Genomic DNA, 16,975 nt, shown 5'->3' with positions numbered 1-16,975 from the left:
CTCCCTTTCTTTCCTCCACCTTTACGCTTCCCAATACACTGATCTTATTTCCAGCCTCCTACAATGATCATGAGTCACAAAAGCCACTGTCCCTACTCTTTGTCAGCTACATCTTTCATTTTATCACCTAGAAGAGAAGCATCCATTTAGACATTTGAACCAAGATCCTTCCACCTTTAAAATTCTACAATTCTTTTTTATGGCACCAAACCATCCAGTCTTCATGGTAGAAGTATTTCCAGAGACTGTTTGGTTATAAAAATGTTTGCATGGGGACTTGGGCTTTAAACAGCTTCTGATCAAAACCCCTCATTCCCTTTTCTTCAGAGAGAATTAAAAAGCTGCCTAGGTTGGGAAGAACACACAATCCAATGGTGATTTTTCATTCTGTTCTGAAGGCAAGAAACTAAGATTGATTTATATTTCTTCATTTTCTAAAAAAAAAGGATGGATGTTTCATGTGCTCTTTTTACCTACAGCGGGTTTGAGGTTGGAACAATTCTTCAAAAAGATGTATGTCTTAAGAACCAGCCTGGAAGTTGGGTGTAAATGGACTGTATTTGTACCAAATTTTCCATTATTTCAAATTCCCATTGAGTTACATAATATTGTACTGTAGTATCTAGTGTTTCACTCTTCTTTTCCTCCTAAGATTTGGGAACCTAGAGATACAAAACAAAATGAGCAAAAAAGGGAGAATTTCCTAGGAACACTTTCGAAATAGAAAATGATTTAGTTAGGTTAATACTATGTTTCTGTAGACTCATTTTAAGGAAAGAACAGAGACTCAAATATATCATGACAGCAAAAAAAGTATGATGAGGGCGGGAAATGAAAGAGGGGCAAGAGAGAGACAGGAGGAGAGGGAGAAGGGAAGGGAGACAGAAGAAATAGATGAATGAAACATATTCTTTCCTAGTCCCACAGGCATAAAAATTCTGAACCATCAAAATCCAAGCTTTGTTTAGGAAAGATTTCTAAACTCATAGTATTATTTACCTTCTCCTCACACTGGGTGATTGCCTAACTTAATGTCAGACTGAAAGCTTAGGTTTAGGGTTTGGTTGAGGCCACTGCTATTTAAATGATATACCCCAATAGAGAAGAAGGAAAAGATGGTGAAGAGAAAGTGCTAAATCCCAGAAAAGAGAAGGGGTTAAGTGCTGGGGACAGCAAAGCTTGGTACACCCAGCACTAAGTTTTCCCCTCTGTTCCTCAACCTGCCCAACCAGCAGAATAAGCTACAGAAGTCCTTTTTGAAGGAAGATGGTCTCAGTTACATTTTTTCCCCAAGCATCCACACAATCAAAATGATCTGTTCAGGTGAATATATAAGCAAAATGAGGTAGATACATTCAATGAATATTATTCAGCCTTGAAAAGGAAGGAAATCCTGACATGAGACAACATGGATGAATCCTGAGGACATTATGCTGAGTGAAACAAGCCAGTCACAAAAGGGCAAATATTGTATGATTCTACTTACATGACGTACCTGGAGTAGCCAAATTCATAGAGACAGAAAGTAGGGTGGTGGTTGCCAGTGGCTGAGGAAAGAGGGAATGGGGAGTTGTTATTTAATGGGTACAGAGTTTCAGTTGGGAAGATGAAAAAGTCATGGAGATGGATGGTGGTGAAGATTGTGTAACAACGTGAACGTACTTAATATCACTGAGCTGTATAGTTAAAAATTGTTAAAATAGTAAATTTTATATTATATGTATTTTACCACAGTTAAAATTAATAATGACAAATTATCTGTCCAGGCCAGAAAGAGCAACAATGGAGAACATGGATTTATAGAAAATAAACTGCCTCTAGATAAACTAACACAGGGAAGTAGAGAGAATAATTTTTACTGTAAAAAAGTTCCTGCTCAGATATTATGTTACTGTTATCTTGTTCAGCAAAAACTCTGTAGGGCCAACATCATCAGGAAACGGAGGCTTAGAGATTACTCACGCTTATTCTTACAGCATGGGGGTGGGTCACATGAGGACTCTGATGCCACATCTGTCTGTGACAAAGCCCACAAGCTCTTCTACACTGTGCTTTAACGGGCTAGTTTTGACTGAAGACCATAACCCCATATGTAGGAACGTTTGAAGAAATGCCAACATTGCTCAGTTATGGGAAGAGAAAGCAAGAAGAAATGATCCCGAACCAAACGAGAGAGATGGATAACCTATGAGCAGGATAAGGAAGTTCCTGTTAACATCTAGAGGTCATTTTTGGTTTCTTACCTCCTTTGATTTCTGAATTTAAAAGTGTAAAGATATACATACCCCTACGTTCACTGCAGCATTATTCACGGTGGCCAAGACCTGGAAACAACCAAAGTGTCCTTTGATAGATGACTGGATAAAGAAGGTGTGGTATAGATACACAACGGAATACTATTCTGCCATAAGAAAAGATGAAACAGTGCCATTGCGACAACATGATGGATCTTGAGATTATTACACTAAGCGAAATAAGTCAGATAGAAAAAGTCAAGAACTCATATGACTTCAGTCATGTGGGATATAAAACTGAAAGCAACAAATGAACAAGACAAATAAAAACCTCATAGACACAAACAAGAGCTTTCGTGGTTACCAGAGGGTAAAAAGGAGGGAGGAAGGTAGAAGAGGGCAAAGGGGGTCAAATATATGGTGATGGAAGGAGAACAGACTCTGGGTGGTAAACACACAAAATACTATATTATAGAATTGTACACTTGAAACCTATATAATTTTATTAACCATTGTCACCCCAATAAATTTAATAAAAAGAAAAGAAAAAAGAAGCTTAATAGCAAACATACCTACTTTATTCCTAAGGTGGCAAAGGGTGAAACAGGTGACTAAACAATGGGAACCTTTTCTGGATGTTCTAATGATAATGGAGGGTTTGGCATTAGTTTTGATTTTTAAGGGAAAAGAGGACCAATTCAAATAAAAGGCAGCATCACTCAAAATTGAATTAAAAATTTAAGGATAAGGGTACCACCTTCTCCTTAACAATATCAACTATATTCCCGATTGTCTTAATGAAATGAGTTCATTGTCCTGTGACAGGAAGAGCACCGGCACTGTTTTCTCATTGGGACACTTTGAACTCTCTTAACCCCTGTAAACCTCCGTTGCTGATATGTACAATGAGAATAATAACAGCTAATTTACAAGATGGTTGACGGATTGAGTTACATTAAAGGTGATGCTGTTTGTCAGCGTGCTTTGCATGCTTCGATTTAATATGAAATGGTTGATCACTCAGCGTGAAAAAGGGAATTTATTTTTCAAGTAATCGGTGTCCTGTGTAGCAGAACAAGGGTATGCAAGCTCGGGGTAGATCTCAAGTAAAAGTTAGTGGTAAGAAGGGAAATGTTTCATTAAAACATGTACAACTTCCCATGCTTTGAAGCAAAAGGGCAACTGGAAGAATTTTAACAGCAAATGGAGACTTCGTGCACAAAATGAGATCATGCTTTGCTATCATCTCGCACGTTAGGTTGGTTCTTTTTAAAATGTGCCCATCTAAAATCTTTAGGAAAACTGGTGGGTATTCACTAATTGTATTTATAAGAGAAATACTTGATAGCACACGTATTTTATTTACTAGCATTCCACATGCACAGCTGGGGAAACAGATCACTCGACTTGATCCAAAGATCCAACGAGTAGTGGGCAGATTCAGAACACATCTGTTCAAAGAGAGATTAATAATTCAACTATAAAGCCACCCCTTAATTTAAACTACAATTATTGGCGTCAGTGGAGTGGAAACTTTGAGCAACTGGCCTTTAAAAGTCTTTCACCAGTCGCTTTTCAGTAAACGAGGGAGGTTTTAAAAACTAGTTTTGATTTCCGGTCATTGCCGGTCCATCAGTGTCACTTGGCCAGCGTGAGCTGGAGAATGAAAGTTGGAGCATTTGATTTCTGTTAATACGTTCTATGTCTGTATTATCTACTTTGTATCTGAGCACTGAGATAGGCAGAATTGCAGATTCTACCCAGCCCTGTCAGGCCGTCTTTCACATCTCTGCTTACCCATCAGACTTCACGGAGCAGAGATTACTCCGGGAGGCTGGGTAGGAAAACGCACACCAAACCTGTAGAGATGTCAGAAAATGGATATCTACGTAGTTCCACAAACGCATAGCTGTTCGCATGCTTACAATCATGGAAATCGTTAGCTGTTTTCTGGCAATGTGTTTTGCTTTATCGCCCTCCTGGAAGAAACTAATGTCAGAGTATTGTAAGTGTGAGGCAAAGCCAGCTTGCCTGCATTTTTATGAAAGAAGAAGCAGTGTTTTCCCTGCTTATCAATATGGAAGTTTAGACACATAAGACCTTTGTGTTAGAAACAGCGTTCACATTCCTAAAAGACAAATAGCAGTATTTGTTCTTTTTCCTTTGTCAACAAACGTTTAGCATCAGTGACAAATATAGGGATAAATACAGAGGTGGCAACTGTGCTTCTCTCTGGCTTATGGCGAAATCGTGATTTATTTGTTTACTGATAGCATGTAAGATTAACTGGAAATCTGGTAACATACCACTGGCTTGTTTATGAAAGTACCTTAGTGACTTTCAGTTTTGACATTCCCATTTCCTAGGAGTCATAGGAAGGGAAGAAAGCAAGCAAGAAATCAAAACTGCGTGTATTCTTTTTTTCCTGATGTCTAATTCTAATGTAACAAAAAGTTCCTGATAAAATCAGGCCTCTCTTTTCCCCTCACTCCATGTCTCCATGTCCAGAGGACAATGTTAATTAGTTCAGGACCTGAGTTGAATGTGACATCTTAATTTGATCAAGTCATTTGGAATCTGCTGACCGCCAAAATTCCAGTGATGATTTGGCATGTATTAAAAAGCCACTAAATAAGGAAATAATTTCATCTACTTCTTAACCTCCCCTTTTGCTTAACTGGCTACTCAACTAGTGGTTTGCTTATCTGCTTCATTCTAAGACCAGTGGGAGAGCCACACCTTAACCCCACCCCTCTCAGATCTTGCATTCCCTTCTCTAGTTTATTTTACATTTAAACAGACTTCAATGAATCCCTCTCTACATCCCTGAAAGAATTCGTGTTTTTAACTAGATACCAAATGATGAAACTTAATGTCACCAGCTTTTTTTTTTAATGTTAACTGCTCATTCCTTATTGTAGTTTGATATTGTTATTCAACTACTGTAAATAAACGCTAATTAAGAAAATGTCAGTTGACTTTCAAAGCAGCTGCAGATGGCTTTTACTTTTCAAAGAACAGTTTCATCTTTATCAGCAACAGATGAAGAACCACCATATCTGACAACATGGGTGATCCATTATGGCTCCAACATATGCATTTTAAATTAGGCTCAATCCAATGTCTACTGAATGATATATGTTAATGATTTAATAATGCCTAATGGGATTTTAATAAATAGGCCTCATTGGATGAATTCTAAATATAGTTAAAAAATATTTTTTAAAGGAGTCATAAGAGAAAAGAAAGGATAGCAATAGGTATATGAACAGATTTTCATAGGATTTTCTCATGTTTTCCTGATTTTGAGGCATTTTATGATGGAAACATAGGCTCAAAAAGGAAAGGACCAAGAAATTATTGGGCACAAATAAATGTTTATGAATAAAGAAGGAAACTTCATCTTGAACAACAGGAAGAACCTTAGTAAATCAGAGAAATTTAGAAATTAGCAGAGATTAACTTGAAGCTTGAACACACAAATTAAGGAAATATGTCTTCACAGACATTAGACAAGAAACCCACACCTCAGGAAATATGTGACAGTCACATTCTTTTACTTGAAGGTCTGGGTATATTCAGAAGCATGAACTAGGTAGGCTTAACCTTAAAATAATGAAGCGATGAGACATTTAAGTGGCATTAGAAGAAGATTCTCACATGTGTGAGAAGGGATTGAGAGCCAAATTTTCTTGTACCTGACAAAAGAAGAAAGATGGAAGCAGAGAGATAAAAATTTCATGTTTCTATTATAGGAAGCTTGTCCTACTCCTGATTATAATGACATTATTTCACAGCAGACTGAGTCTCCTGTTGAAAACACAGAAAATTCAAAAAGAAAACACAAAATACACATTTTTATAAGATATCAAAGAACAGCCAAAGTATCCAGGACGTGAGGGGTCAAGATCCCAGAAGAAATAAACTCCATTAAGGTGAGTCCAATATTCTCTGTGCCAATTCAGGGAATTTGCCAATTTGGGGCATGAAAGGAAAAGCTAAGAATTGTGCAGAAGGTGGATGCTAAGAGGCAGAGAACCCACCAGAGCTTTGAGCAGTCTCACACAGCTAGGGAGACACAAATTGGAGTTCAGGAGTGCCTATGGAGATAAAACTTGAGGGGAAGAGAGAAGAGAGGTATGGAGGATAGTCTGGTTTTCATCTAGAGTCATTTGTTAAATTCTTAAGGTATACAGACAGGAGGCCAAAAGTCAAGCAGAAAGCAGGTGAAAAGCCAAAAGGAGTGTGGGGCGGTCTCATGAGGGTGAAGAGATAAAAACTGGAGCTCAGGATCTGCAAAGGAGGAGCTCTAATAGATCCCTTAGGCTCTCAGTTGACATGGCAGAGGTGTACAAAGCCTTACCAAGATTACAAGTCTCCTGAATCAGCCCAGTCTCTGGTTTACTGTAGCGGTATGTCAGTGGATAGGATAAATTTCTTCTGGAGAAAGACGACATCATACTGAACAGCTACAATTTTTCGTAGACAATATCAGGTAGTCAACAAAGTATTACTCAACATACCAAGAATTTAAAACAAAAACTTACAATAGAAACAGACCCACAGTTATCCTAGCTATTAAAAGTCTGAGGCATGGATTTTTTTCAAAAACTGATTAACATATTCAAGAAAAATAGATGTCAAGAGGGAGAATTTCACCAGAGAACTGAAGTCTACAAAAGCATAAAATGGAACTTGTACAACTGAAGAATGTAATATCTGAAAATAGGATCTCAATAGAGAGGTTAACTGCATATTGGACATAACAAAAAAGAGGCCTTGTTAACTAGAGGATAGGTCAGTTGAAATAATTGCCCCCAGACTGAAATACAGGGGGCAAAAAGATGAAGAATGCAGACAGTCACGTAAGAGATACATGGGACATGGAGAAAAGATCCAACATACATTTAATTGGAGCCACAGAAGGGGTGAAGAGAGATGATATAGAGCAGAAGCACTATTTGAAAAGATAATCGCTGAGATTTTTTTTCCAAAACTGATAAAAGCTATCAACGTGCTGCAAATGTCAAGCAGAATAATTACAAAGGAAACCACAGTAGGCTCATGATTGTAAAATTTCTGCAAACCTAAATCTCCAAAGCATCCAGAGAAAATAGACACATTGCTTTAAAAGGAGCATCAATCAGACTGATAGCTATTTTCTCAAAAGAGAAACAAAAGCCAGAAGGCAATGCAATGATAAGTTTGCAATGCCAAAAGAAAGAAAAACCCCAAATCAAAAACACCAACGTGGAATTGTTTATGCAGTGAAAATATCCTTCAAATACGAAAGTGAAATCAACATTTTTCTAGACAAACAAAAACAGAGAATTCATCACCAGGAAATCCGCATCAAGAGAAATGCTAAAGGGAACTGTTCAGACTGGAGGAGCATTATCCCAGACATCCAAGAAGGAATGCAGAGAAATAGAAAGAGTAGATGGTAAATGTAATGTATATTGATGGTCTTGTGGGGATAAAAATATAGAGAGAATGAAAATTCATGAAGACCATAACACAAATTAGGATGGGGTGCCAATTGCACTCTAATCTATTACAGGAAGCCATAAAAAACAACCAATTGAATTGGTTAAGTCTTCAGAGTCCTTCTGAAGGTATCTGCGCAGAGCTCAGTCTCAGTGAAGTTAGTTACACAAAGTGTTAGGGGACCTTGGGAACTAAAAAGAGCATCAGAGTAAGGATAGTGTCCAGAGCTGTTTGAGGAACATGATTACGTAGCCCTCTCTCTGAGCTGTAAAACTACCAGTGGAACTAATATTATTCTCATGTATTGATTTTTAAATAATTTTAGATAAAGAAATATTGTTATGAACACTTCTTTCCCAATTTTCTCCCCCTCTAGTCTCAATGTTGTTCATGCTTGGTTATTACACACAAGGGCCCTTTGAGCCACAGCAGGCTTTCTTTTTTTCATTTCGTTATCTAGAACAAACTGAAATGAAAGGTAAGAAGAACTTGAATTCCACTGTAGCAGATCAAGTGGATTTGGCCCGAAGACCAAAATGACTCGATTGGAGGACACAGACAGCAATGTCCTGGTAGCCTGATGGGGAGTTACTTAGGAGACAGAATGTGGCTCCAAAAGTGGATTGAAAATTATCAGTTTAATGCAGTGAAGAGAAGGTAAGTTTTGCTCTCTCTCTTAGCAATGTAAACACGTATTACCACAGAGTTGGCCATGTATTGAAAAGTCTGTGGGATTTTAGGTCCAAAGATATAAACTTATTTTTTGGGTCACTTGCTAATAGTGGGACATTGGACACCTCTTTTCCATTGGGGTTACTAATACCGTATTCTCTCTTCTGATGTGTCTGATCTGCTATTAAAAACTTCTGCTCCAGATCCATCCATGTTGTCGCAAATGACACTATTACATCTTTCCTTGTGGCAGAGTAGTATTCCATTGTGTATATATACCACATCTTCTTTATCCAACCATCTATCGAAGGACATTTTGGTGGTTTCCATGTCTTGGCCACCATAAATAAAGCTGCAATGAACATTGGAGCACATATATCTTTACGGATAAATGTTTACAGATTTTTGGGGTATTACAGAATTGTACATCTGAAACCTGTGCAACTTTACTAACCATTGTCACCCCAATAAACTTGAATTTAAAAAAATACTTCTACTAAGTTTTTAATTTTGGGTTGTTTCATTTTCCCTTTTGAGAAGTCCTGTTGGTTCTTTCAAGAAAAACAACAGCGATGCTGTCATTTTTGTGGTTGTCGGCCAACAAGCCTGCCCTTTTGCCCCTTTAAGAATAGTAACATCTAACTCTATCACCTGTCGCTGATCATTCTAACAGCTAATGTATTTGCAAATCGGCTTTAGTTGACATCATGGTGCTTTGTTTAATTGTGTGCTTAATTTTCTTGACTATATTCCAGGTCCCTGTGCTTGGGAAATCATTTGTAGGAGGAATTTGAGGCCCAGGATGAATCATATGTACCTCTCTCCAGAGAGGAGTTATGTTTGCTTCTGAAAGACGTCTAGAAGGACCAACGCCTTAAACAAAGTTCAAGGTTAGAGGGTCCTTGCTCCTCCTGGGGATATGATCCACCTGCTCATTCGCAGGAAGGCTGCTTCCCTTCTGGCTCTCTTTGACCCCAAGGGTTATTCTTTCGAGGTTCAAGTTTATTGTGGGAATGATTCTGTCGTAGTCTTTCTAGCTTATATAGGCCCTAGACTTTGATTTCTGTTCTGACCACTATGAAATCATCAAAATGAAAGTTCCGTTTTGCCAGGATCAGCAAACATTATCACAGTAAAAGTTGCTTCTGTGCTTAATGTTTTCCCTACATTTAGGTCTGGTGGTTTCTTTCTACCTTGTTAGCTCTGGAGTACTTTTAGATAGATGCTTTTTGTATTACAGCCAGCATTTTCAGTTGCTTTCAGTAAGATGGTTGGACTGGATAACTTACCTGCTATTCCTGAAATCTGAGATAATAAATAATATGCATTACGGTATTGTCTCACAGAATTTGTAGTTCAAGTATATAATATATACTTTGTAAGCAGAAAATAACTGTTAAATTGCCAGTTATTGTTAGAATGTAAAAGAAAAAAACCCAGTTTTTGTGCTTGCTGCCATGAGGGGATGTATCGTCCCTCAAAATGACTTTTGTTTTGCAAGCTCCCACTCACTGTTTAGCCAAAGAAGAAAATTTATTAGGGCTTCACTACAAAGCAGGGGTCGGCTGGAGATAACCTATGAGCCAAATCTGGTCTGAACTCTGTTTTTATAAATAAAGTTTTATTGGAACACAGACACACTCATTCGTTTATGTATTGGCTATGGCTGCTTTTGTGATGCAAGGACAGAGCTGAATAGTTGAAACAGAGCCTGCATGGACCACAAAACATACAATATTTACTCTCTGGCCCTCTATAGAAAAAGATTGCCAACCCCTGCTATGAAGTATTATTCCGCAGAGATTTTGCCTGACCTGTTTATGTGTTGGGAGCAAGTTAATGCTACCCACTTATTTTCTGCATTATTTTCATGCAATTTTAAGTATTGAAATCTTTGACTCAGTCTGATAGATTCTTTAGTCATGCTGAGAAATTTAAACAGGAAATAGCACTGAAGAGCAAAATAAGAATATCTTCAAGTAGTAACATGGTAATTATATCATTACTCTTAAATAGCTCACACAAGCTTTTCTTTTTCCCACACAGATATTAGTTCACTTTTAGTTTCTGCTTTTATAGAGAATGCATTTTCCTCTTCATTTATAAAGTCAAACTCTTTGTGTTTCATTAACATGTACTTCTTGGGGCTGTGTCGAGTAGAGAAGGCTTAGAGGAAACGGAAAGTCACAAGCAGCAAGGAGAGACGAAGCCAGGCACCGGTGATCTGTGATAGAGAGGATTTTGGCAGATACACAACTCTCTCCATCTACACTAGACTTGCAGGGTTTGTGGGGTAGGGTGAGGCTACTGTACATCAAAGAACAATATGCTTTCTGAGACGATTCCTGCTTCTCGGCAGTAATGATAGAGCCCTAAGCATAAAAATCAAAGAAAAAAAACTGAAAGAGGAAGTTATGTTCAAAGCCCAGACCTGCCTTCCTTTCCTCAGTACCAGCTCTAACGAACAGATCCCCTGATTCTGTGTATGTCAATTAAGCTACTGCTCTGGCTCCCAGTTCTGTGCAGGCTTTCTATACATAGCCCGTGGTGATGCCATTCTTACCATCGTCGTTAAGATGCATCAGTGTTTCTAAGCAGAATTTTGGTTTCACAGTGAATGCCACTGAGTCAAGAAGATGACCGGGTTGAAAGGCAGCTTTCTGAGATGACTCAGGAGCCGTGAAAAAAGCACTAGTCCCAGGCGTTTGGGTGAAAGTGTTTGTGTTGCCAGATGATAAACAAGGAATACAATCATTTCCTCTGACCAAGAGTCCTGCTGGGCAAATGCCTTCCAAGACGTGGACAATAGGCCCTGGATCCAGGAGTGGAGAATAAAGAGAGCATTCTTTACAGAGAATCAGCTGCCTTACATGCATGCCACTTTGTTTATTAATCCATCTAAAATGTCTTGGGGATTTTGAGCTGGCACTTTGCCCACTGATGAGTCCGTAGCTCTGTGACAATTAACTGTAATGACTTTGAGACAGACCCCTCTAAATCACCGCTGGATCCTGGGCTGCCAAAAGCCGTCTGCACCTGGGTGGCTGGCTAACAGCACCCCCTTTTTGTTCTGTTTTTCATGTGGACTCCACTGTCCTCTGTCTCCTCTGGAAAGCCAAGACAACTGTAAATCTCCGTCTGTGATGTGACGTGGTAGGGAAGGAGAAGCTGCAGCCACGGAAGGGGAGGGGGTCTGTGGGAAAAGCCAAGGGGCTCTCTTCTCTAAGACCAGGACACAAAAAGCCCCTGTGTTCCCGGCCACCTGGGCTCACCAGGCTCGTTATGTGAGAAGGCGAGAGTTGACCAGGCAGTCAGAGGACCCGGGAGTGTCAGAGAAGGGAGTTCCTATGTGGCCAGTTCCTGGCCTGGTGGGAACGGTGTGAGGCCGCTGGTAATTTTCCGGGCGCTCAGCGTGCTCTGTGGCGTCACTCAAACAAGCAAGTGGCCATGTGGCTGGGGAGCCAGATGGGCTCTATTCTAGGCAAAGGCAGAAAAGAGCCAACAGAGACTGGATTTGCTTAGCTCTTCAGACTTGCTGCTGGCCCTCTGTCTTCCAACGCTAAATTTACCTTTCAGGGGTCCCCAAAGGAAGGGCACATCCCAGCTGGGTCCCCTGGAAGCTGTAGATTTGCTGATTTGCACCCTTCTTGTGCATATTTTTCTGTGGGCTGGGAAAACAGATGGCTCCATCCAAGTTGCTGAAAGCCCAGCTGGTTATTGCTGCCTAGAATGACCTGAGTTTGGGGATCCGAGCTTTCCCTGCCAGCGCCTCGGGCAAGTTGGGAAATATGTCTGCCTTTGAATTTAAGCACAGACGGCTGAGGTCAGAATCACTGCCTCCCACCTTGTCCTGTGCGCTGTGGGGAGTATAGGAATGGTGACAGTAAGCAGAGCACATCACACCAGCACCCCTGGCTCCTTTACATCCCACTTTTGAATCAGGCAAGTTAAATATTCATTTTAATAAAACGAGCCAACTACAATCATCCTCCTTTCTCTCCTGCTTTCTAAACCAAACCCGCACTACCCCTCCCCCCACTCTAGGTAATGATGAAATAGACTTTCATAAAAGAAATTCAGGAATCATTTCAACCCAATGTTTACTGAGCACTTGTTTTATCTCATACATTATGCTAGGTGCTAGAAATATAAAACTTAATAACACATGGCCTGTATGATCAGAGAACTCACAGTCTAGCTGGGAGAGCTATGTGTACAAAAAAGCTATTAAAAAAAATAGACATAAGTGCTATGTTAGAGGTAGGTACAGAGTGGCATGGAAACAGAAAGAGGGGCAGATTTTTTTTTTTTTCCTTGGGAACAGCAGAGCCCAGTTCTGGAGTGGTGACACTAGAGGGAATGGAAGACTTCACCTGGGGCAGAGGTGAGAAGGACAGTCACGGCTGTGAAATGTGGACGCCTGCATAGGACACTAATGGCTGTTACACACTCTCTTCCTACCCTTCGTTTATTCCGGTGTCTACCTCTGCTGACATGATTCGAGGGAAGTCCTCCCCATTCATGGCTCTAGGGAAAGACCCCAGGGAGTCTACGATACTCATGACGCCACATCCCTGTGAAGGTTGGATTTAGAAAGGGGTATGTTACCAAAGTCTGGCCAAGGAGATGTGAAGTGTCCCGTGGGTATCTAGGAAAGCTTTCTCCCTCCCAAGAAAATAACACATGAAGAGCTAGTTCCCCTTTCTTTTCACAAACGTTGCCCTGTCTGCTCTAAGCAAAGGGAGGGTGTTCACAGGTGAGCGATATAGTTTGATTGTGGGGTTCAAGTGTAGCCAGGGCAGGAAGCATCACTGAGAGGTGGCTAGAAGTATCTGCTGAAGGGCCTTGGATGCATCAGGGGTGCTGCTTCCCAAACTAGGTGATGGGGTCATTTCTGTAGTACAGCCACGCCATTGACGACAAAGCATCTTGACTCAAGGTGACCTCGTGCTGGGGTATAGAAAATGGTGTAGCCAGGTGAAGTGGTGCAGCTCTCAAAATGCAGGTGGATCCTTTCTAGCTAAGATTCTGCCAAAACGACGCCTTCTGTGGAGACCCCGAAGCTGCACACTAGCCTTTCGGCCACCTTCGTTGTAATAATGTGTAAGGTGCTTATACATATATAATAGTATCACAAACACGGCAAGTGTTTATGTTAGCTCCCAGAATTATCACAGATAGCAAAGGATATTGTCTGGATGCCAAAAACAGCAGAATAATCTATAAAAATGATCTAGGGAATCTGTCTCCTCTTCTTTGCCAGTTGGGAGGCTGGTTTGCCTCATTATACTGTTATTTCATCTATAACACTTATCTTATACGTTCTCTCTTGTACTGTTGGGCCCATTGGAGCGGTAATGCTGGCCAAGCCCTGGCTGCAGGCTGCATTTGGCCTTACTGGTCCAAATCCTCAAATTTAGGATCCCATGAGTGCAAACCTCTTGGCTATGTTTCTGGGCCTCTCTGCTTTCAGTTAGACAGGAAACCGGGGCCGGGCAAACCTCCAAGGTTTCAGATGGGCCTTCTGTTCAGATAAGCTTCCAAGGATGTTTCTGCTTGGGAACAGCGGCAGCTCAAGTTCTTTCCTGGATTTGAACTTGTGCCTTTATGACATACCAACAGATTTAGAACTGACGTTATAATTGGAGCGAAAATGCCCACATGTGACTTGAATTAAACAAAGCTCCACGGATCAGAGACGCAAGGCTGACTAATCTCAGGGTGTTAAGCTGAAATTCTCTGAGAGGCACCAAGCAATCTACCCTATGAGAGCTAAGTCTTTGGCCGTGTGTTTATTTTTAACTGAGTTCAGTTTCATGTTGGGATACAAAGCAGTTTCCTTAGCGTCTTAGAGAAGTAGCACCGTAGTGGGAAATTGGGCTTTAGAAATCATTCTGCCCTCAGCTCACATCCCTGCTTCGTTCCTTATTATGTGTGGCCAAGTTATTTAATTTCTCTGATCCTCGATTTCTAGTACCTTTCTGAAAGGATTCTTGTGAGGATCAAATTAGATACGTGCCAAGTAACCAGAACACAATACAATACTCAATAAGTGGTGGGTCTTATTTCTAAATCCCCAAGGAAAGCAGAAGGCTATTGTACAAATTTATTTTACAAGTTCAGAAAAAAAACAATGCGAATAAAAATAATGAAAGCTAGAATTAATTGAGAACTTACTACATGCTAGGCTCTCTTCCACATGTTATGTGTCACAGCTCATGGAAGCTGAAATCCTCATAACACTCTTCATTACCCCTGTGTTATAGATGAGGAAACTTAGGCACTTAGAGAGGTAAACTAACTCCTCTAAGATGGTTGTTCAAACTATGCCTAAGCTGCTATACTCCTTCGATGGGCTAGTTTGCTCAAAAGAACAAACTCTTCCAGACAGTCTCATTATACTTGATTCTTTCTGGATCTCGCATGTTGGTTACCCAGGCTTAAGAATTCCCCAGTGCCCCCTAGAAGCAATATATTAGGGAGAAATTCTTTCAAGTATTGTTAAAACTAATAACAGTATTTCCCAGCTCCATTTGGAAGAATGAAGATAGCCCTGGGGAAACAAAGTTCTTATGTTACCTTTGCAATCAATTCAGCAGGGGAAAACAAACTAACATTCAGAAAAGGGAAAACTATGAACAAATCAACAAAAAGAGAATCTTTGTCAGCATTCAGCGTTTGCCTGTTTTGGAAACAGGGCAGGTACCCTACACAGGCGTGGAGATGTCTTCATTCGGGTTCAGAGTCACTTATATGTGTAAAGTTGAACTATCTCTGAGGATTTGTTCAGCAAGCGATCTTTGAGCACCTACTATGTGCACAGCATTGAAGGGTTCAGTGATTGTAGAGAAAGAACATGTGTTTGTGTTTTGGATTTGAACTTGAGGGACTCTAAGATAAAGCACTTCCAGCCAAGTCTCTGAAATTCAAGATTCAAGATGGCTCACTTGCAAGAAGCACCACCACACACCAAGACTCTTTGGGCTGGCACTTTCTGAACCATCTCTTACCTATTCTTTCACCTCTCCTTGCCTTGTTAGCATCCTTCAATTTTGTTTGCATTTATTAATTACCCGAGAAGTGGCTCTCAAAATATAATCCATGGGACTGTGATTGGTAAGACCAGTTCCTTAAAGTTTAAAGAGTTCACGCTTAAAATCAGACAATAACAATACATTTTCTCAACATATGATTGTTCATTTTACGCTAGCCTTTCAAATGTCATGCCATTTGCTCTTTTTAGCATTATTACTCTACCTTTTCCCTCATTTCCTAGTACTCTAACGGTCCTACTTCTCCCTGTCAGAATCCTGTATCTTGTATCAAGGCCCTGATTCTGTGAATATATCCATAAGCCTTAACCAAATTACATTAACATTTTTTTACTACCATTAAAATATTACTCTATTCTCCCCACCAATTTACCTGCGGTGTTGAAACGCTTTTGAGGGAGAACAGTTGTACAGCAGCATCCTTCCCCTTCACATCGGTCTGAGGGTGGAAACCACGAAGAACCACTTGTCCAACACCCTCCTGCCAGGATTATCTTTAGTAACCGTAATCAAATGAGCCTCTAAAATGCTCCTGGACAACTGTGATGCAATTATCGCTAATCGAGTTGTTCTAGTTGATATCTGGGCATGGCTGGCTTTGTTTATGGCTCCGATGAGCACATTTTAATGACCCAAAGAAAACGAACACAAGTTGCCACTTGCAGTACATATGAATTCGGAATACATAAATGCAAATGCAGTTGTTAGTGAAAATGAGCTGCTTTTGATTTTAGCCTCTCTGATTTACTTTTCCTTTTGTGGGCACTGTTGCCAAAGGTTGAAAAGAACCATTGCTGCTGGAGATGGTGGCCACCTCTCACCTCCAATCATTTCAACTCTGGAAGGTGTACGTGCACCCTGGTTAGGGCTCCAGACATGCAGTTCTGTAAATGGAAGCACATCCTGTACTAGCCAGGAAACACCAGAGGAGATCTGCTTTCTCAATAACATGTCATTTGCTTCTATGACAACACTGGAAACATGCAAATATTATACATTTACCAAAATCCCACACATTAAAGAGCAAACTCCTGGCGGTGTGAGATGTTTGACAGTTTTCAGTTTCATTTGACATCTGTCTTTCAAGTCGGGCATTTCAAGCAAAGAGGAAATTGGTTGCCTTAGGCCAAGCTTTTACTTCTCCAACATCCTAAAGGGAATTATGCCACAGAATTCTGCACAAATTTGCAATCAGATCTTTGCTCACAAACTTTCAATGGCTTCTTTTTGCTTACATAAAAAGTCCAAACTGCTGAGGCCTCAGCCTGGTAGCAATGAACCTTTCTACCCGGCCATGTTTTCTGCCTCTCCCTCCCTTTCCCGAATACATTATGTTCCAAAAAAACAGCACACCACTCAGTATTCTTTAAACACATACTGTACTTTCAAATTCCATGCAAGGTGCTCCTCTTAGCACTATTACTGTACTCCACGCTTCCCTTCATCCCCAGTTCTCTGTGAGGTTCTACCCTCTCCCTTTAAAAATCCTGTATCCTGTATCCAGGCCCTCATTCCATGAGTCCTTCCATA

At 40.3% G+C, this 16,975-nt stretch overlaps 1 long non-coding RNA gene across 1 annotated transcript; it reads right to left on the bottom strand.

Annotated features, from left to right (window-relative positions):
* Window positions 1-9,993: 9,993 nt before the first annotated feature.
* Window positions 9,994-15,883, bottom strand: LOC141569322 (uncharacterized). The gene is made up of 2 exons (XR_012492838.1): window positions 15,819-15,883; window positions 9,994-12,250 (listed from the first exon to the last, which is right to left on the bottom strand). It is a non-coding gene; the product is annotated as an uncharacterized LOC141569322 (long non-coding RNA).
* Between the last annotated feature and the right edge of the window lie 1,092 nt (window positions 15,884-16,975).

This window comes from Rhinolophus sinicus, linkage group LG17 (genome assembly GCF_036562045.2).
Source record: "Rhinolophus sinicus isolate RSC01 linkage group LG17, ASM3656204v1, whole genome shotgun sequence".
NCBI lineage: Eukaryota > Metazoa > Chordata > Mammalia > Chiroptera > Rhinolophidae > Rhinolophus > Rhinolophus sinicus.
Note: the sequence above shows the minus strand (reverse complement) of the source record. Positions and strands in the feature narration are given on the sequence as shown.